The sequence below is a fragment of the Phalacrocorax aristotelis genome, chromosome 4 (assembly GCF_949628215.1).
Source record: "Phalacrocorax aristotelis chromosome 4, bGulAri2.1, whole genome shotgun sequence".
Lineage (NCBI taxonomy): Eukaryota > Metazoa > Chordata > Aves > Suliformes > Phalacrocoracidae > Phalacrocorax > Phalacrocorax aristotelis.
In genome coordinates, this window is record NC_134279.1 from 41,525,230 (window position 1) to 41,547,899 (window position 22,670).

At 38.1% G+C, this 22,670-nt stretch overlaps 1 protein-coding gene across 5 annotated transcripts in view; it reads left to right on the forward strand.

Annotated features, from left to right (window-relative positions):
* Window positions 1-22,670, forward strand: part of PALLD (palladin, cytoskeletal associated protein) — a 209,522-nt gene that overhangs the window by 136,942 nt on the left and 49,910 nt on the right. Inside the window, exon 1 of one of the 5 annotated variants that reach the window (XM_075091123.1) lies at window positions 3,558-4,023. The exons of 3 other annotated variants lie outside the window; for them this stretch is intronic. The gene's annotated coding sequence lies outside the window, so the exon portion shown is untranslated. Of the gene's footprint in view, window positions 1-3,557; window positions 4,024-22,670 lie in introns of those variants that run through there. One more of the 5 variants, XM_075091124.1, reaches the window with a different exon arrangement.

Here is a 22,670-nt window from a genome sequence, read left to right on the forward strand (position 1 = left end):
GCATTCCAAGAAGATCAGTGGCCTGTTCCTGGCTTAGTCATCCTTATTCAAAGCTTTTAAATGTTGTCAAGTACAGTATGGCAAAGGGTATGATTTTATACAGGTTTTTTTTTTTAATTTTAAATAAAAATTTGGGAATACACAATGGTTGGCATGTCAAAGCTTATTTTGCATAGCTAGCATAAATGGGATAAATTTCCTTTATGTAAGAAAAACAGGGAGATTGCTGAATTTGCTCTATAAATTATTGAAATCAGTCAGCTGCATGTGAATCTGTTTGAAAGCTTGTGAACTCTTTCAGTTCCCTCTTCTAGTCCTTCGGTATCTTTGTTACTGCCATTTCCATCTGAACCTAAGGACGTTTGAACTGTTATACGATGCAAAGCTCCATTGTGGGTAGCTGAATACTGTTTGGGCTGATTTACAGGTATGCCTATATTCTTGACTTAATTTCCAGTTTTTAAGACCAAAAGAATCTTGTGTCATATATGTCCCCCACGTAGAAAACACCATTTGAATCTCAATCACAACTTCTCCTTAGACCTCAGAATTTTTTAGTTATATTTTTTTGTTTTCCTTTTGAAAAATATCGTGTTTTGATTTAAAGAATTTGAGATATCTGGTCTTAACTAGCATGATCAGAATTGCATGCTCCAGTGTAGTTTTTAGTATCGTTGTGATTCACCAGCTAGGATGCTAAAATTTAGCATATCATAGTGAAGAAAAACCAAGTAGGCAAATAGTAGAAAGGAAATGGAACTGTGTGATTATTTGTAGTACAGTAGCACCTGGAAACCAGCTGTTGTGGGTGGCAGTGCATACACACTCCCTGAAAATACACGTCCTTCACTGAAGATACACTGCAAGCAAAAAGGTTGCATTTAAATACTACACATTGTTCTGCAGTAGTTGAAGAACTTGACAGACTCTCACAAGAAGCGCATTGAGTTGTTTTATCTTCATTTGTTTCCTCTCATATTGCTCTGCATGTAATTACTTTGTATGAGGTCTTTCTCTCTGCATTTTCAGCCTTTTTAGTTTTCATACTTTAAGCAATACTAATTTCTTTTTATTTACAGGGTGACGTAAAAAAATTAATCTTCATTTTGTGAAGATTCTCAGACTTTGAATGAATGCTAGCAAAAAAAACCTCATACAACTTCAGGTGGTTTGGTGTTTGTCTGTTTTACTAATGGCATTTACCATTACCTCCATTAGTTCACAGAAATTAGTTGTTGGGTTTTTTGCTGCATTTTTCCAAAACACTGTCTGTTATAATTGTAATTACATTTTAAATATTTCATTTAAATATTAGGACTTCATTGGAATTGTATGCAGTTGTCTTTTTACTTGTAAATTAGTTTCCCTCATTTTAGTTTGCTGGTCATGTTGCCCATAGAGTTGGAAACCCCATAAACTAGAACCAAATGTTCCTGGAGCTGGAATGATAGGCAAAGTTGTTTACAAGAAAGAATCACAGATCGTATTAAGCTTTAAGTAAAGCATATGGTTTTGTTTCCTTTCTCTTTGGATCTTTATCTCGTGTTGTGCCTCATGTTTGGTTCCCAGTAAGCTGAGCTTCGTTTTCACTTTCCATGCTCGGTTGTGCTTGTGGAGTTACAGTGAGGCAAGTGTCTTGAGCTAAGCTGATGTGCACAAGCTGTCTTTTCACTTTCATCTTCCATCCCCATGAAGTGAACGTGAGCGTACAGGCATAGGCATAAAATTCTTCTCCAAAAATTTTGAACATACGTGCGAAATATGTGCAATGTAAGAGCTGTGACAGAAGAAAATGTCCAAGAACTCAGTTTACTGCAATATTAACTCACTCTGTTATAATCAAGAGAAGGTGCAGTTGAGAGATGTGAAGTCCAGGTACCGTTCTTCTATAATTGGCTTTGCCTACTGTACATCAGTCTGTTCTTTGCTCTGTGGGTTAGATTATCTACAGCTGTTACTGTGATCTGCTTGTTAGATAAAATGCTATCCTGGACCAGCATACTCACCCCAAATCATATAAACACCTGATTAGTGATGAGTAATACGCTTTTTTTAATCTATGTACTTTCTTAATACTATGTGTATGAGCTACCATGCATCTTCCCCTAGTCCTGTGCCAGAATTGGAAAGAGTATTAGTGCAGTGTCAGTCATCTTGCCTCCAGGATCTGGCATGTCACTAGCTATTCTAGCAGTGGGGAGATGCTTTATTTCCCCCTCCCTTTTTCCTAGTTGGCAACATTCCTCTGTTTTTCCTGTTATGTTCTGGAGCGACCAAGTGATGTGGAGTGAGTTCTGAGTCCTGAAGAGGGCTGGATGGTGAAGGGGTTGAGTAAGCAGGGGAGATTTCAGAGCCACCTTGTTCTGTATCATCCACCCTAGAATGAAATTTCTCAGGCACAGGTCTTGCTCTTCTTTGGGGTTCATACCAGTTGGAAAAAAATAGTTACGATGATGTTCCTGTGTAAACGCAATGGATTCCAGGCATCCAGAGCTGGACTATAATACACTGACTGGAAAGTGGAGCACCCTTACTTTCAGCTGCCCTAAAATCTCTTAACTGTTGTCCAGGATGTTTAATAGTAGTGAGATAAGAGGCAGCGTGTTCGTACCCTTCATTTTGCTGCCTGTGCTGTAGAAAGTTCAAGTGATGCCACTGATTACCTCTGTGGATTGACCACGGATTTGAGAATAGCAGTTTTGTAGATGTATCTTTTGAGATTGTCTGTCTTGTTTTAAGCAGATGTTTAAGTAGATGTTACTAATGATTGGTTGCAACCTATGATGACACATAAAAGTGATGTTGGCATGTAAACTGTAAGAAAGCACTGGATCCAGACCAAATGGGTTCTAGTAGGAAGGGTATGAACCCAACAACAGAAATCTGTTCTTCAGTCTTCATCCCCTTGTAGAAAAAAAGAAGAAAACCAAGAAGTATCTACCTCCAAATTATGTCCTTAGTGGAATATGCAGTAGTAAATAATGTATTTACAGTAAGCGTTTGACACTCTGGATGGATTTGCGTAATTAGACTGCTAAATAGCATGACTTTTGTCACATATAGTACATGTGCTCTGAACCTGGTGCTATTCTTTGGCAGGTGAAGAAGGCACAGGAGATGATTGCACACTTTAGTCATCTGTTTTATAAACAACAGAGCGAACCAGTTTTTCTGAAAAAAGTTTTGAATTCAGTTTAACTGAAAACTCAGGGACTTGATGGTGATGAGTAATGGCGTAAGTGTTATTTACGAACAGAAAAAGCATTAAAAAGCTTAGAAGGATGACTTGAGACATCGTTTCTGCAGGCCTACATTAAAACATGTAGCCATCCCACCAGCTCTGTCATACAGACAAGAATGATGTGGAAATCATGGAAACTTTTTCTCCGCAGAAAAGCTAATGTAAACTCTCGGGGCAAGACTTTTGTGCAGCTGTACGGCAATATGGAAGCGCCTGGGACGTTCCCTCGACTCTCCAGTCAGCTGCAGCGCCCGCTTCTGCTTTAGGAGAAATTTCTCCAGCTTTTCCGCTGACTATGGATGCCGAGTTCCTGGCGGGAAGAAAGTGAACTGCCAGCGTGGGACCCGAGCCTTTTTTGGCAAAAAGCGTATCCGAAAGTCCCGGTTCCTGCAGCTCCGAGGGGAGAGCAATTAAGACCGGGACTGCGGCGGCAGGGAAAGACGATCCGGCTGGCGATTCGCTGCGGGAAGCCCCCAATTCCCCGCCGTTCCCAGCAGCCCGGTACCGCCTCCCGCACGCATCGGGGAGCCCGGGGCGCCCGCGGGACTCTTAACGTGAAGCCGGCGGCCGGGGACGCGCCGGCGGGGGCCACTGAGTCACGGCGCGGTGCCTGCGCTCCGCCGCCCGGCCCCGGCCCGGCCCGGCCCGCCCTGCGCTATATAGGCCGGGTACCTGCGGGCCCCCGCCGCTCCGCCCCGCTCCCGCCGCCGCCGCCGGGCTGCCTCGTCCCCTGCACACTCGCGCTCGGGTATGCGATAGCCGCCCGCGTAAAGGCTGCCGAGGTAAGATGGCAGGATGCTTTCACGAGTTCGTACGTGGCGGGGTTTTCTTCTGATGAGGCGAACGGGACCGTTCTCTAACCGGATCGGGCTGACCGCGTTTCTCCCGAGTGTTTCTTCTTTGCGCGGCTCTTTCTCGCCCTTCCAGTTTGCCACATCGGCTCTCGTTGCACCCGGGTTTGGCTGAAGCGCTTTATTTGCCGACCTTGGCCATCCCCTTCGTGCTTCCAAATACAGAAAGGATGCTGTTGTGGCGGCAGCTGCTGTCTGTAGCTCTGTAGCTCAAGACTTGCTAAATCACTTGTTAGTTTGTTAGAAGATGTGAGGAGCAGTAAAATACGAGTGCTTTCGTAGCCTTCTTTGTAGGAGACTTCTGTAATAACCGGGTGATACTCCTCGATGAAAAGAGTTGGTAATGCCTGGGGACTTGGATGGTTTAGAAAACTTACTGTGGCTTCTTACCAAAATCAAAATCAAGAAAAATATTGGTGGGGTTTTTTTAGTGGTTTGTTTTTTTTTGTTTTGGTTTGGTTTTTTTTTGGTCCTGTGGAATTCATTAGTCTGTAAAGAAGACTTATTTGGTGACCTAGCAATGATGTACTCCTATGGCTAACTTTTTTGTTGAATGTTTATCATTGAGTGTTGAAAGGAGTTTGGTGTTAGTAACTTTGTAACTTATAATAGTAACGGCTTTAGAGATTTTTTTTTTCCCTTCTTTTTCAAGTCTGTAGCAGGCATTTGTTTAAATTTTAGTAGAAAAGAAAAAAAAAAAGTGAAAGTTTCCTGGCAGCAGGCACATAATTAGAAAGAAGGCTGGGAAAAGTAAGACTGGCCTTCCTTATAATGATGTGTTTACAGAAACTTGGAAAGCAGAGATACGTATTGGCTATCAAAGAGAAACCAACGTCTGCTGTTGGAACATTTGGGTCAGCCTTATATTAAGGAATATGGCACTGCAGAGCATACATCTAAAAATAGGAGCGGACATATTGGATGTTTCGTTAGGCTTTGAGGTCAAGGAACTGTTTCTCCACAGTATTCTGTGGCTGTACTGAACTGAGGCCATGATTCCTGGGACCAAACCTTATATTTCTGAAATTAACTCCATAAAATGTATTGCATATTGTACGGAAAGTTTTATGTCCACTCATAAGTCTGTGTGCAACGAAATACACTGGAGTTCTGGGGTGGGAAAAGTTATGATGATGTTCTTAAGGAAGCCCAATGGTTTCCAGGCATCCAGAGCTGGTCCGTGATTCACAATGCATACCAGACATAGAAGGATTAAGATACAGAACTGATAACAAGAGGATGGAAAAAAACATAAAAAAAAATTAAATGGCTCTCAGCCCATGTCCATTGATTGCACCTAAACCACTTCATTATGAAAAAGGGGGCAAATGCATGTGAGAACAGGATTCTGAGAGAGATTCTGTTGCATCCTGATTTCAGATGGGGAACAAAACCTGAAAGAACTGACTGAAATAATATTCTGGTACTAATTTTGCTGGTCAGGAGGAAAAACCCTGACCTGGAGAAAGTGGAAGGGGACAAAGGGATAAGAGTTTGAATAAAAGAAACTAGGAAGATTGAGCGGGAAGTATACAGATGTTCTAACAACTTTTGAAACTCTTAGGAATATGCAGGTAGGATTTTGTTGGAATTAGGAGTGTCTCATCTGGATAAAAAAATTTCTCTAGTTTTTGAAATAGTAGAAACCTGATAATCACAAAGTCAGAATTTACCAAGTTACCATACACTGACATAAAAGTTTTCCTAAAATCAGAATGGTAATTGTGTAGTAAAGGTTTGTTAGCAGCTGGCAGATATATGGCACAGAGCTTTTCTTGTAGCTTTATGAGAGCCAAACAAAAATATTTTTTTTCAGTGAAAAACTGGTCTGAAAAATTAAAGTGTGATATAAGTAACAATAAACAGCCTGATATATCAGGATTCCACTAAAAAACACTGCTGTAAAATACATGGTTTTTTTATTCTAACACTTAATGAAGTCCTAAAAAATTTCTTTATCTTCAAATTGTTCTTCACTTTCTTGTGGTTGGTGTTCTTTTGGGGGTGGGAGCGTGCGGGGTTTTTTGCAGGGGGGAGGTTGGGGTTTTGGTGGTGGTGTGGTGTGTTTTTTGTTTTTGGTTTTTTTTTGTGTGTGGTTGGTTTTTTTTTTTTTTGGTAAGAGCAGAATAGCTATACAGGTTGTCCTGGCCAAGCTCATCTTGCTGGACACTCATGCAACTCTTACTGTGGGCCTATTATTTCTGACTACCCTGAGTCTACTGCTTTCTCTTTGCGGAGACTGATAATTGCAACATATAAAACTTTGCAAAGTGTTATTCTACAGTAACTATTGTTTTTATGCAATTACAATTATTGTCAAGTAATTATTGAGATCTACGGTTCCAGGCAACAGAAAGTAACTTGCTATTCTCTTCCTTCCACTGAAGAATTTTTTTGAGCTTATACAACAATTGTGGAGGGCATGATAGTCTAACCTCTCCACAAACAGGAGTGGGGTTGCAGTTTTGTCATCCACTTTGTGGTCTGTATGACTGCAACAGCCATTTCTAATAGCTATGTTAGAACAGCATGCCTCCATCTCTGCAAGGACACAGTGGTAAATCTGAGTAATGTTCAGCTGTTGGGTTTTGGGCACTGGAAGACAAAGGGAGTGGTCTGGCTGGAAGTGACCTGCGGGATGCTGGTCAACCTGCTTACATGGAGAACTCCTTCTTTCTCTCCTCTACAGAATTACAGAATCACAGAATGGTAGGGGTTGGAAGGGACCCCTGGAGATCATCTTGTCCAACCCTGCCGCGTGAGCAGGGACACCTAGAGCAGGGGGCACAGGAACACATCCAGGCAGGTTTTGAATGTCTCTCTTCCTTTTACTCTGCTTCAAAATGTCGCATGAGAGAGACTTGCCTTATTTAAACTTGCCTGGTTCTCAGCTGGGCAAAGTAAACTGATCCGACTGGTAAAATAATGTATTTGATGGGAAATTATTGTATTATTCAAACAGCAAATTAATTTCTCAGCCAGCTTTGCTTAAAGTAGCTGCTTTGTGATTTTACTCATGCCGATGTTAATGTGGACCCATGTGCCCGAGAGCAGAGTAGAGCATCAGTTGGTGTGATGTCATAGGTTTTCTCTGTGTGTACAGCATCATTTCCTGTATGAATAGTGGTAGGCACTAAACCTGAAAGACATGAAGGTAAAGACCTTTGGTTTTAAAAAGCTGAATTTCTAAGATGAAAATATGTAGATAAGGGAAGTGCATGGGGTGCAGTGAGGAGAAACTGTCTATAAGATGAAGATAAGCATATGCACTATTGGTTACATAATTACCATATGGAATGGATTGTTATTGTCATGTGTCTTTTCATTTGATGTTTACTCTCCAAGAAAACAGTCTGCAAGTATTTGGGGGATTCACTGGACCTTTACTGACCTGAGAAGAGTTGGTGGCTCTAACATTTTATTTTCCCAATAGAATTATCAGGGTTATGTAGAACATATTAATTAACTGATAGTCCCGTATATTCTTGAGAACATAATCATTGGCTGGAAATCTTTCATCATGGGAATATTATTTAATCAAAATATGCCTATGGAATTTTGTGTTCATGAATAATCTTACATCTTGGAAATATTCCCATTTTCTTAACAGATAGCATTTCAGTGCTAGATTAAGTAATAAAGTTCCCTTTGGATTGAAGCTCCCACTCAGTAATAGCAATACTGAACAATGATTTCATAGTAATAATATATCCATTTGGAAGAATTAGGAAGAATACATACAGAGTTATTATTAACCAAGTTATAGTATGCCCAGAAGACTCATTTTAACCTCTTATTCTGCAGGAAGTGAAGAAGAGAGTCTTTTGTGACTACAAGTGTCAGAACTTCCCGGAGCTTTACAGATCATTTAATGGTTTTGTGTTCATATAATTTAAAAAAAATGCTTATTATGCAATCATCATTATTATAGAAGGAGAACCAATAACTAAGGCGGTTCTTTTTTACCTATGTGAAGTATACTTTCCGATTCAGCACATGAATAGAAAATTTAGGAAATATTTTCCCTCTGCATGGCTGTTCAGACACTTAATGTGGTCCTTCTCCCACCTGCTTGAGACATTCTAGCTCTTGCCAAAGCAGGAAGTTTGTATTTCCTTTATTGAAGCAGAAAGTGATTGTAATTAGCGTATTGTGTATGGCACTCCCCAGTGCTTTCCTCTTCCACAAAGTGAAGGAGTTTAAGAAAAACAACATTTATTTTTATATAAATAAATACAGTGGGCTGAACTTATTGCTGAGCCTTTTTCTGCCTGGTGCACCTGTGTGAGATGAGCCAAGAAACATCCACATCTGCTTTCCCTAGTTTGCATAGTGTACCTGTCTCTCTAGGGATGATTTGATTAAGACATCTTGGATTATTTTAGAATCATTAAGAACCATTAAGGTTGGAAAAGACCTCTAGGATCATGAAGTCCAACCATCAACCCAAATCTACTGTGTCTCCTAAACCATGCCCTGAAGTGCTGCATCTACATGTTTTTTTGAACACCTCCAGGGATGGCGACACCGTCCTTTGGTAGCAATTATTCAGAAGTCATTCCAGTCCTTCCCAGGACTTTCTTCAGAGATTGGGGAATTTAATTCCTTCGTGTGACCAAAAAAATGTTCCTCTTGAAATTCCTTCTCAAAATGTTATTAGTTTCAGAAGATGGTCTATATTGTGTGTGCTGGTCCAAAATGTGGAAGAAAAAACCCAATTCTTCTTTTTGAATAAACCAAAATTATATCACAGTTTACTATAGAACACTTCAAAAAGAAAGTGGCAATGTGAGTTTGAGTTCATACTTCAGCCCTAAAAATGTGGAAGAGTTTAGTTGAAGAGCTGAGGCTGTGCGTCAGGGGCTGCTATACTGCATTGACAAAGTATCCAAGTCTTGGTAAATGTTCATAAGATGGCGCATGTCTCATTTGTCCTTTTAGATTTGTGTGAAGTGAAGGCTTCCTAGAGAAAGACGATTATTTGCAGACATGATGTGTCAACCAGAAGAAATGTACAGGAAAAGATTTTTTGGTTTTCATTGGCAACATGGTTACATTCTTTTTCCAGGCTAAAATGTAAAAATAGATTAACACACTAACATTACTAAAACAGATTTTTATGTTTATACCAACCAACTAACCCCATCAAATTCTCAGTGAAGAGTGATATTCTTGTCTCATATGCTACTGTACCCATTAAGGCAACATAGTACCCGAGGTGTGTATTTAAATAATGGGAAAACATAGGGAATTAAGTTTATGACATCAGTATTTAACTTCTTGCTTTTATGATCTCAGGTGGGATTGTTTTAATCTTTGCATTTACAAGAAAATGAACTTTGCTTTAAAAGCATTGCATTTAGATGAAGATTGTCAGCTGGATTTAATTTTTAAATTACAATTTAAAAAGAAGTCTTCTCCTATGATGAAGAAGAATCCACTTCAGAGAGCAAGAAATGCATGCAGGCACTATCTGGTGTGCTGGAGGAACTTCATTAGGAGTTTCTGCCTGGCCTCTAGTGAATAGAAAAAGACTATTGAATATTTTGATTTTTGTGTGTGTGTGCTGCTTCTACTACGAAATCATTTATAAAGTATGACCCCAGTTCTCCAGCCACATTGAATACAGAAATCTGGTTTCAATCAAGACCTGCATGTGTTACAGGAACTTTTCTCAGGAGAGACAACCTGCTGGTTTTAGGCCAAGCTTCAAGCTGGACTTGCTCCTACCAGTTTTTGCACCTCACAACTTGGAAAACTTATCCTTTAAAAAAGATCATTATGTTATTTCTGCAGTTGGATTTTGTAATCTTTTAAAATTTGTATTCTGTGGCTGAATTAAATCTTCTGAATAGGCTAAATCACAGTATGAAAGTAGTCACTAGAAACAGAATTGTTTCTTTCAGTTGTTTCAAAGACCGCATGCATATGTACATGCAGATGTGTGTAAAATGTATGTTTCTCGCTTCAAAGAACAGATAATGCAGATCTTTTTAATGAGAGGAGATAATGCAAGTCTGTTTTTGAGTGCATATGTATCTCATGGTGTGTGAATATATACGTGTGTGTGTGTGTCCATGCAGAGCATAAGTAAAATCTGTATCTGACTCATGGTGAAGATTTGTTTAAAGTAGCTATTAAAGTGCAAAAATATTTTAGTAGCCAACTTTGGCTAGTGGAGCAGATTCACCAAGGCAACATAGAAAGTTTTGCACAAATGAAAGGAGTTTCCTTGTGCAGAAACCCAGTGGCGTGGGTTTCCAGCCCACCTCACTGTACGTATTTTGGCTCTGAAGTATAAACCATTTCTTCTCAATGTTTGAAAGTTTTGGGAGGGCAACCTGATTTATGGCTGTATTTTGGGGTGACCAAAGATCTACTGAATTTTTTAGTACAAATGAGGCTTTGAAAACCCCAGAGGTGGTCATAATATTTTGTGGGTGGAGTATTTTCATGCATATGCATTCGTGTGTGATATTCTTTTCCTGTCAAAACTTTTAGGGAATTAAATGAAAGCATGAGTTAGTTGGTATTGCGTTACAGATGGTGAGTCTGTTGCAAGATGATGCCATTTACTTCTGTGCAAATCCGAGACACCTAAAACCAGAATTACGTAAAGAAAATTTAAAGGGAGTATTGATATCCACACTGACAGACGTGTTGGTGCATGGATACAAATGTCTTTCAGATGTTTTAATGAGAAGAGTGCCTGGACTTCAGAAGCATTCGTCAGTATTACTCAACTGACAAGCCACCAGACTCTGTGTTTTGCTCTATAAGCTGCAGATTTTTTTCAGTGAGGAATCAGACACTTTTGTGCTTTCTTTTCCACAACAGACATGTTTCCTCAACTCACACAGACAAATTCTATTGTTTTTCTGTTTGTAAAGCTACCTGATAATTTTCATGTATCCATGATAATTCTTACATGCCTAGGTTCAATGTCCTTGCTAAATCACATGTTTATTCTTTCACGTATAATCTTTGTAGAGTATTTTTTTCAGGCAGTAAATAGTTTGCCATACTGTTTGGCTGTGTTTTAGGGAGGAAGTCTTTATTTCCTATAAATCTTCAGTTTTTCTATCTTTATAAAAATCTGGAGATCTGTATGTAACGTGAAAAAGGCACACACCTCTTCTATCAGCTTCTGCAGACATAAGAAATCCAATTTATAAAGTGAGACTATAGAATTTCAAACTATATTGAAAGTACATTATGGTGTCTTATTAGTCTCTAGGATGTTACTTGTGGTTTCCATTCTTTTATCTTTAGTAGCTTTTGGAGTGTCTGCTAGAGATTTTGAGGTTATTAACTGTTTAACATTTTCTTCAGTTGTTCATCAGGAATTTCTGGAAAATTATTGCTTCCATTTTCTACTCTGTAGTAAAATACCCTCTAAACATCGTCTTTCTTTTAGAGAAAGGAGGGAAAAAAAATTACCGTCAGCTGTATTTCAGGAACATTTGTGCTTGTAAGACACAAAGCTTTCAGGAGAAAAAAAGGTTAGGAGCTGCTTTCACATATATGCAACTGATTTAGATGAGTGTTGCATGCATATTTGTCCTCATAAATGGAGAGAAAGAGAGTGCCTATTAACATCAAACCAAAATGATATGTCAACATTTTCTCAAACAAAGAATGAACTTTCAACCGCTGACTCTGAGGTTAGTTCTATGGTTGTCTCTGGCCCATAAAACACAGCGTCTTCAAGTGAGGATCCTGTGTCTCCCCATGCCTTCAAAATGTAGTATTCATGATAATAGATAGGTATAATTAATGTGAATAATGACATTTATCTGAATCGTATGAAATACCTGGAAAAATGAGCAGGTGACTCAGAAATCAGGATCTTTGCCATGTTTCTCTTGCTCTCCCACCCATTCTATGGCTGCCGTCAGCAACCAGCTGCAAGCAATGCATGAGCCTTCTCTGCAGCCCTAGCTGGAACATATTGCAGTAATCTAGTCTTGATGTCAAGGGCGCGTCGTGTGGTGCGTGGACCCGTGTATGGTGGAACCATTCCCAGGATGGTGAAACTCAGCGCTGACCACATGCATTGCAGTTTGCCCAAGATCAAGGACCAGATTTCAACTCTGAGGAATTTTTTTAAGGAGGGAAGCAATGCTTTCTGGAGCATGAGCTGTCATTTTAAAGGAGCAGGGTTTTGCAATTGCTTGTCTAAGCTTCAGCATATCCAGCTGGTCTATGATACCTCACTGGAATCTTTCTTATCACAAACAAACGATCGCTGGGATTCTGCAGGTTTGCAGAAGTATCAAGAAATGTAGACCTCAGAAACACACAGAAAAGTAGTGGATGTTCTGTTTGTTACAGACTGCATCAATAAATCAGGGCATTGACATGTGAGTGCAAATGTTATAAATTAGTTTCAGGTTCTTTTGCCATGCATGTCTTGAGATGAAGCAAGGTGTTCCTACCTTCCTTACAAGGATCTGATTGTTATCTATGGACATGGCTCTTTGTGTGGTGAAATGTTTGGTTCAGAAAAAATATTGATATTTTTAATGATACATTTAGCATGTTGTTCTACTAAAAGGCAATGAAATACTCCTGGTTTCATCCTCTTCTGACTGCAGTCTGCTCTTCCTACAAACTGCCAGGCAAGGCTATTTCATCCTCACTTTGAAGACTGTTTTGTAGTACTTCTGTAACTTTGTAAAGTTAGCATTCTTGTTGGGTACTAACTTTGGACTTTCTTGGTGGCAGACTGTAGCTAGAAAAGAGGAGCGATCTATGGACAGTTAATTATAATGAATTACGAAAGAGCTCCCTCGGCCACTGAAGCGAATTATCATTTTGCAACTAAAACACAGCGCTCACGTTATGTCCTTTTTTGGGTTAAGAAGATAGATGTTTGTGCTTTAAGCATTAATGCCTACAAATGCAAAAGACAGGCCCTGTTTACTGAATGAATTCTTGTACGACTACTGAATTAGAGGAACTGTTAGCAATGCTAATATTTAAAGTCTCATACTCATTGATAAAGAGCAGACCAGAATAGAATTGGAATGCATCTAAGCAGGAAGCTGATCTGTAGTAGATGAAAGTTTGGGGGAGTTGAGTGGATCTGTATGAACATACAAAGCTCTGGGATACCTAATTTTTTTACAAAGTATCCTCCCTTTTACAAAAAGGCATGGTAAGTCTGCCAGAATTTCCAGTACTGGCAGAGCAAAGTTGGTTTTGCAGAGTAATAGAGGATTGACTAATTAGTCTGAAACTAGGATGTTTGGGAGATGTTTGTAAAATGTGTGAATAGTACCTTTTTAATTAATGGAAATGTGTTTTAAAATGGCAGGGCCTCATATAGAGAGGGATACAAGACAGGAGCAGCCTGTTTGAGAGATTAAATTCTTCACAAAGCCATAATTATATAATACTTAATGTGTTTCTGAGTGAGGGAAATTGTCTTTCTGTCATCAGTGATGGTCTTTGCGATAGAGGAAGAATCACGGAAATCTGTTGTCAAGCTTCCTGAGTTACTGATATTAATCTTTGTGGTTGGTTGTTGAGATTATTCTCAAATGCTTCCTCAATTTGATTACCTCAGATTCCTCAAGAGTTTTGTTATAGGTTGTCCACTGTTTTGCATGGAATTGAAAATGTCTTTGACAAGAGTCAAAAAGGAAGGAAGCTACCAACATGATTAGTTTCTCAGTTAATTGCCCTTCATTTTGGAAAACTTAACATTTGCTAAAACCACTGACCGCTGGTGAAGTTTGTAGAGTAATTAAAGCTTTCATATGTGTTTTGTAGTTGGTAGAGGTAACTGCAGCATGCTGCATAAAGGACAGGCAAGGGGTGGCGAAAGGGCTTTTTGGAAGATGTGGGACATATGAAGAATATATTTCCCTAATTGATCTGAGAATCAGTTCAATGTTTCAGAGTTTTCCTTGGATGCTCTAGGAGGTATACATTCAGGTCTAAATTATTTGGTTGTCCTGTAAATTGCTGACTCTGCCTAATATTATTGTTAACCGGTCTTGCATTGTACAGATTCCTGCCATATAACATTGTACACTGATGTGCAGATCAGTGCGTAGTAGGGAGAAGGGCCTGTGTTTAAACTATCATGCTTTTGGTTTTATGGAACAATTTCAGTGCCTCTTTTCAAAAAATACTAGTACTTTTGCTGTGGTAATAGCATATGTTGTCCAGTGTTTTTGAATAATTGTCTTTCTAATTAAATTCTCATTGAGGTATTGATTCTTGAGAGTTATCTGTGGCACATTTGGACTTTTTGCTCCTCAGTAAAATTAGGATTACACTTACTGTTGCTGTTGAATTTACATGCTGGCCTAAAAACAGAGGGATATGTAAGCAATCAGTAATAATAGTGTTGTACCTCATATTCAGGCTATGTCAAGTCAGCCTATGGCTGGGAATAACACCAAGTTATAAAAGTCTCCAGGAAGTGTTAAGTTTAACTAGTTGTACCCCATTAACTCTGAACTTGGCTGTTTCTGTTCCAATATAAGTGTGTACACTAAGTAGTTTGGAGTACCTGTTGTGGTAGGAGTATCTATTCTGGTGCAATTCTGCCTATAGATGAGCCCAACTGGTTCCTTCAGCTCTAGCTTCCTAGCACAAAACAGAGGGAAAAGCAATATTTCTAAACTGTAGTACTGTAGGCTAAAACTACTGCAGAAAATTAGTGCAAATGGTTGTTAAGACATGGTTAGCTAAATGATACTTAGCTGAAGGAGATGCCTTCTGATTTACATAACATTTCTAGACATTTTAAACTGTTATTCACCTGGTGGTGGTACAGCTTCTTCTGAGGCTACATTGTATGAGCTTTCTGAAGATTTAATTTATTTTGGCTTTCAGCTGTCTTAAGCTATTTTGCAATGCAGAATTCATATTTTAATTTCAAATTATTAATTTTGGTACAGTTCTCTGTACTGGGAAGAGTTGGTACCTTTGTAGCTTTTCTGTAGCTCAAGCAGTCAAATCATTAAGTAGCAGTGACAAAGCAAGTTTAGGCAGCGTAAACCATAAAAGATGCTAAAATATGTCAATAGTACGTGAAGTTAGATCTACTCTAAACATGTGTGGATCTTTGCAACTTGCATATTATTGCTTTTTCCATGGTCATTTAGCAAAAGTTCTCCTGAGCTCCTGAGAAATTCTACCATACCCCTTAATAGGAAGGTTTTCTATTCCAGTTTTTGAAGCAGATGATGTCATTCATCACTATTGTTTAAATTACCTGGACTTGTATTGCCATGATAAGTGTTGCCTGTGATCTGAATTTTTAATTAAAACTTGGAAAAGACTCCAGTGTGACACCAGGGACACTGAGTTAACATCCACAAAATATTTCCCACACTACTTTATGTATAGGAACATCTTCCAGGCATGAAAGAGAAATTTCTGTTTTCACTGCTTAAATCTGCTAATACAGGTTGACATGAAAGGGAGTATATATAGGCTTTGTGACAACTTTTCTGGGAAGAGAGTGGAGGTTGACTCACTTCAGTCACACTACCAAATGCTAATCGGATATTTTCCATTTCTGTCACTACTGCTTCGACTTAACTGGGGACTGGGTAAGACACCTTTGCATCTCCAAGTATCCCTGTGCTATTTAAGTATAGGCAAGCTATTGAGGTACTTAACTCACCTTAAAAAATACTCCTACAGCACAAACTAAAATTTGAAACAAATTATTGTAATGCATGGATGAATTTTTAAATGTAAATTTTCAAATTTGAAGTTAAATTTGTACAAAAGTTGCCTGATTTTTAGAGCTACTAATTACCGTTGCTCCCATTCATTTTAATGGAATGTCTGTGTGCCTGAACAAATTGGCTACTGGTTTGAATTCCTGAATTCATTTACACAAATTTGGAAAGCTGTTGCAGCTTGTTTTTTTTCTGTGGTAAAATAAAAAGATGATAGATTTGACATGTACATGCCCAGCTAGCGTATCAGTTCCTCTTGTGGCTGCTATATATAGTAGGCTAACTTGCATAATAATAGGGCTAGGATGGATGAGTGAGAGAGACTCGCAGTTGAATTTTTTCCATTACAGCTCATTTTAGCAGATGTTTTCTCTGTTTGCAAAATGACAGTGCAACACAGTAACTTTTAACAGGGAATTATAATTTATTTAGCCGAAATTGTATCATCATCAGATTTTGGTGAAGTTTTATCAGGACTAAGATTTGATTAATGTTAGATAAATGTAATTGCCATGTTATTTAAGATTGTGTTTTGAGTCTAACTTAATTCCTCTGCTTTCCCTGACCTTTTCTGAAAACTAGGCATTAATTGAAGCCACTGCTAAAATGATATTTTAGAAAATGGGCATTGGATGATGCTAATAATTCTGCATATAGTTACAAAATAAAGAAAACCTAATTATTTAGGAAGTAGCCAATTCACGCATCCATAAAAGTACACAAAGATTAAACTGGTCAAGCGAATATTGTTATTTATACCTTTGTCAATCAGCTTAAGTCTTAAGATATGTGTCTTCATTTTTAGTGAAATGAAGGCCTGCACTGTGTACTTGGAGAGAGCATGTTAATGTTGCACAATACCCTCCGTCTGAAATCTTTAGATAGTTCCAGCAGTAGAGGTGAAACTTACTGCAGTTATTTATTGTGCATGCTAACCAGTTTAAAATCACTTTTCTCTGCTGTAACCTAAACTTTGGCTTTACTTCCATTAAAGACTTAATTAGTTTTAGGGCAGTTGAATTTAAAATGTACATGTGAATTAAAACAAAGATCTTGTTCATATGCTGCCATTCAGAGGTAAATTGTGAATATAGAAATGCTTTCTTGTTCTTCACAGTTACAAACCAAAGGTATGGCCTCACAAACCCTACCTTGGAAGGGACTTTCTCAACAGCAGTGTGAGCTGTGGGAGGTCCAGCTTTCAGGTGCTTGTTCCTGGACAAGCACTACCCTTCTGTTGCACCTGCAGAACCCCCTGGGTGGCTGCTCTTTAATCTGAAGCAGTGAAGAGATCCAAGTTTAAAAAACAAACCAACCCAACCACCCACCATGCCCCATCTCAAAGCCCCAAAAGAAAACCACAAAAAACCCAACCAACCAAAAAAACCACGAATCCACTCAAATTCTAGGGCTGCTTTCAACTTTTAACTCACTTGCCCCTTCTGCTGTAAGAGTCCTACACTGTTGTGTCATCACAACTGGACGTGAAAGAACAGGGAAGGGGACACAGAAGTACTTGGGGATGCCTTACTGAGTAAGGGGGACAGAGAATCCCTGGTATTATAAGACCTTGTGATTCCTAAATGAGAGTATTCACAGTGGCATTCAGTGTACTGTCTTACATTTATTTGCTGCATACTTTTACTTGATTAACATTTTCTTTCCTGAGAGTCACTGATGTAAACATGGCAACATTTACTGTAAATTTTCAAAGATTGTATGTTGCACAGCTGCAACTAAAAGCAGTAGGAGCCACTCAGTGAACACCTCAAACGTTTTTGGGAAAAGCAGAGGATGAAATGACCTACCCTGACTTTTTGTACTGTGGTAAATACGTTCTTGTGTTTTTGTGTGTGTGCGTGTGTGACAGTGCCTAAATAAATTATGCTTTCAATAAAATTCCATGCCAGCAAATACTGCATGCAGACTTGAAGCCAGAGTTGGATTACTGCTCAGCAATTGCATATTAGAAATACAATACCTGGAATTTACGTTTACATTAATTACAGCATGAACATAAATTTCTCTGGGCACTTTTATTCCTCACATACTGTTGATTACTTTTTGTCTTTCAATATATGACACAAAGTCTAGCAATCTCAGTAATGGATGCAAAAAATTGAGTGCAAGGACTATCTTTTTCTCAGAAAAACCTTGTAGGCCCACTGGGTTTTGCTGAACATTTAATTTTTATTTTGTACAACCAAGGAGTCCTATTGTTTGTGGTGAAAAGCCCAACATATATAGGTGGCAACACCTGGCTCTTAGTAAATGAATATCATATATTTTACAATAACTAATTTCTTTTAAAAAAGTCATATGAGGGATGGTACTGATGCTACCATAAAACAGAGGGTTTGTCTTTTTCAGGATCACAGAGTGTAAGCAGCAAATAAAACTATGGTAGATGCTTGTGTGTCTGTCCTGCTTTTGACCAGTGGATTAGACCTCTCTCTTTAATTTGTCGCTTTCTAAGGTTTCTAGAGGAAACCCCAAGCCTACTGAAGTAAAGTCATGGTAATTAGAACTTCATCCCTTGCTTTTTGTTGGAATTATGTACACCTTACACATATCTTTGGTTAGAGATTATGCATCTCTCTTGCTCTGCAGCTGGTGACAATTTAAAGGTGGTTTTAATCAGACATTCTCTTTTCAGTATTGTACCGTGAGCTCCAGCTCTATGTTCTTGTCCTTTGCAGCTAACAACTGGCCTTATATGATGATCCTCGCGGAGACTTTGTGGACACTTCTGAGTGTTTAAAGCAAGATGTTGAGTTGCAGAGAGGTTTCCTATTAAGGAAAAGTGATGTAATGTCAGTGGAACACTGCCAACTTCTCTCCACTCATTTTATTTATATTAGCTGCATACCAAAGAAAATGCCCCATAAAACATGAGTGCTCCTTGCTATATTTAGCCAAGCTAATTTACTAATACCAGGAGATTATGTTTATATGCAATGGAAATAATTATAAAAAGATTTGGGAGCGTCTTATTGAAATAAAACAGGTTGAACTTAGGTAAAGTAAATAACAGATTTGTTCCTGGTGCATAGGAAGACGCTAGGGTATCTTTTAGCATTTATACTTGCAACATATGTATTTCTGTGCTGAAATGCATTGTTTAACATTTTAATTGAACTCTTTTGCTGATTGTTTAAAGAACACAAAGTACAAGAAAGTTATTTACATTGATCTGAGTCTTTTTAGTCTTAGCAATGGAGATGGCCTCACATTTAACCTGTGTGACTTACACCAGGCTTGCCATACACATTCCAATCTGATCTGGTCTGAAATATTTACATTTATCTTCATAAGGGATACAGTGTGATACTGTGCTTTTTTTTTTTGGTGTTTAAAATCAGCTTGGCATATCTTTTTTGATTACCTTCCCTGACTTTCCTTTAGGACTACTTTTTAAATGAATAAATGAGTCACCTTTTTAATGAGTAAAATTTTTTTTGCCTGGTTTATGTTCAACTCTTTGTTCTACAGCTGATGGTGTTGATAAATAATCACAAGATTTCTTCCTGACTCTAACAATGTTATTTCAGAATGCTGTTAAACAATTTGACCTCTTCTATTAATTTTACTCCTACATGGTGACCCTAGCTGGGTGTGGTAGCGTTGGAACTATAAAGCCTCCCTGATACTAAGTCCACCTGAAAGAATATTCCCCATCAAGAGTAGCTGAGTACATTTGTTAGCTGCTGATAAATAAGAGCTGTCATACTAGTTAACTACATAATACATACCAAAAAAAAGGTATTTTTAAATTAATAAATTAATGTTAAGTCCAGTGTGACTGTGAAACAATGTGATGTATGATGAGATCTGCAGTTGACTCATGATCTACTAAGTGGTGGGCAGGGGGAAGAATTTTGAGTAGCATTATTTTTATCTGCATTACTGAGGATGTGTTGAACATCTTATGTGTTTGCTAGTCAAATCTGAGTCACGTGTCTTCATTTTGAAGTCTGTGTTTTATTGGGATGACTTCTAAAGATGCTTCTTTAAGAGGGTCTTCATACATTCTGACATTTAGCATTTAATTTACACATTCTGAACTGCACTCTGGAGGTTTCACTGGCTATCTAGGAGGCTGTACTATTACTTGTGTAAGTGAGATGCCAAAGATGAGATGATGAGAACATTTCCCTATGTGTCTCCTTTTCACTGGAAGAACTAAAGCAACTTGACAGCAAACTGAAGTGCTGCAAGGCCAGAAGAAAAAGGCAAGAAATCTTTTAGGCCTATCACAAATCAAGTATCATTGTTTTACACATCTGGATCTTGTTTTGAAATATAAAGCTATTTAATATATAGAGGATTTCAAAATTATTGCGAGATTCTGTTGCTATTTCCAAGTATGCAGATCTCTTCTCATTAGTTCTGAATGATTCATTAGGGAAGTAGATCATGCTGCTAAAAAATCATGAGAAAAAATTTTGAGTCAACTAAAGGTCGAAAAACATTTCCTGCAATTATGAAATATGTTAATCAAGCTGGGCCTTTTGCCTTACAGACTCTTCTTAATTTCAAATATCAGATTTTAAATAAGACAAATTTAAACAAAACAAAAAAACCCTTGGATCACGAGATGCCATTTCTAGTATTAGGCTCTTGAGGACAAAAGTTCTCCCTAGTGTAGAAGATCAGACATAACTAATCTGTGAAGTATTGCCTGGACAGTGTACAGCAAGAATTTTGTGCTATCAATTCTTGTTTAGCAAAGTTTATTTCCCCATTTTTAAAACTAAGGCCTGGTGGATTAGTTATTATTTAAGTAACTTTAATATTGAAGTCTTGAAATCCATTTGGAAAACTGCAGTCTCTGAAGGTTTGTGAAATGACCAAAAAATGGACAGCTTCAGACAACATTGCCTTTAGGGCGTGAGAATGTAATTAATGTGGTAAGTCTAAGTGCATGGGCTCGTTAGAGGCTTGGCATGCAAAAGAGGATGACTGTAGAGGAACAAACTTATTTTTCTCCAAACAAAATTACTAAGCAGCTCAGTCTTTCTGCAAATCTGGGTGCCCACTTTCCCCAATATGTGGCACAACTAGTCAGAGAACTTAAATCTTTTCGCCTTATTTTGCCCTCTGACAAAAAGTACAATATTTTAAAATGCTCTGTGGTGTCTCTAGCTTTTTGACTTTCATTTAATCATTCCTTGTTCAGCAAAAAATTATTGTATTTTGTATGAATTGTCTGATCAGTTAGCTGACCTCAAATAATCCAAACGCTTTTGTTATTGTGTAACACTTCTGTTCAGTGCTATGTTTGAGGTTTCTCCCTGAAATGGAAAAGGAATAGAGGGATCCTTCAAATGAGAAGCAGGATCAATGTACTGTGTAAGTTTTATTTGTGACTAGAGTAGCTTTAGTAAACTGGCCCAGAGACACAAGGGTCACGTGGGTTCTAACACCTTTAATAAGTATCCTTTCATTCACAGTAGCAAACTGTAGTAAACCGCAGGTATTTTAGACCGGTGTTTTCCAAAGAGTGAAGCATGCTTTTCTAGAGAAGCTAGCATATGAAGTGAGGTAGAAGGTAAAGTCAGGAATTTTGGTATCATACACCCTAGGTAGTGCTTCTAGAGCTCCTAAGGGATGGTGAAGAGGTGGTGATAGCCCAAGGGAAGAGGCAGGGAGACAGACAAGAAGGCAGCAGTTAGAGAGAGGGAGGTCAGTGAGAAGAAAAATTGAAGAGAAACCAGTGTTATACCATGACCTGAGTGTTGCTGAGAGGAACAGAGGATTGTGTGGAATCTCATGGTTCATACAGGATTGTAAAAATCCCTCTGCCTTTGAAGTAGCCTACAAGTCCAAAATTAAATTTTCAATATGGAGCTATAGGTTGTTTATTAAACCACAGCCAGATAAGATTTTTCTTTATATAATATAAAGATCTAATAAAGATCTTTCTTTGTTTCCGTTATTGGTATATAATATAAAGCATTGATTATTTTTTTTATTTCAATTTACTAACAGTGATTTACCAGTAGTTTCCAAGTGGAATCTAAGTACTCTAGTTACATTAAAGAAACAATTTATATATATTGTGCACACTGCTAGCTATCCAATGTAAAACTTTTTTTCAAAAAGAGTGAAACATAGGCTGCTGTTGGTCAAGACAAACTAAATTGGTTTCACTGTAGAAAAAGATAAACCACTTTTCTCATCATCCATTCTGGAATGTTCATTTTAACATTAATTGAATCTTAATAAATAAATATGAGAAAATATAACTTGGGGACCCTCAAATCAGAAAAGTGCTGTTTCTAGGCCAATATTCTTTCTCCAGGAGTGTCAAACTCCAGGCTAAGAAGGTGCATGACTCATCAAAAAATGGGTCTATCAAGAAAGAATCTTCCTTCATAATTGTCAGACAAAATGGGTTTAAATCTTAAGGAGCAAACTTTTCTTTTTAACTAGCTTTTTGGAAACTGCACAGTGATCAAACTGGAGATGAACAAGACACATTTCTTTTGACTGGGAGGTTTTTACTGCAAGGCAGAAGGAAGAAGCAGAATTAATTGAATTCTGAAGGTCAGCTTCAGACAATCAGATAATAAAATCTGTGCTACAACATACAAAATAGTAAAATTACTGCCTAGGATGGGTCTATACACTCTCTGAATATGAATGTGTATATGTAAAATAATATGCATGGTACTCTATTCTTCAACATATTATACATCAATATGCTGTGCACCTAATTTAACATAGAGTTTCTTGAAATATTTTTTAAGAGATTGATTTTCAGCATACTTCTTTAGCAAGACATGTGTTTAACTTCCTACAAATTGAGACTGGCATGAAATATAAAGCCAGAATCTCTTGTGGTTTACACACTTACCTTTAAATCAC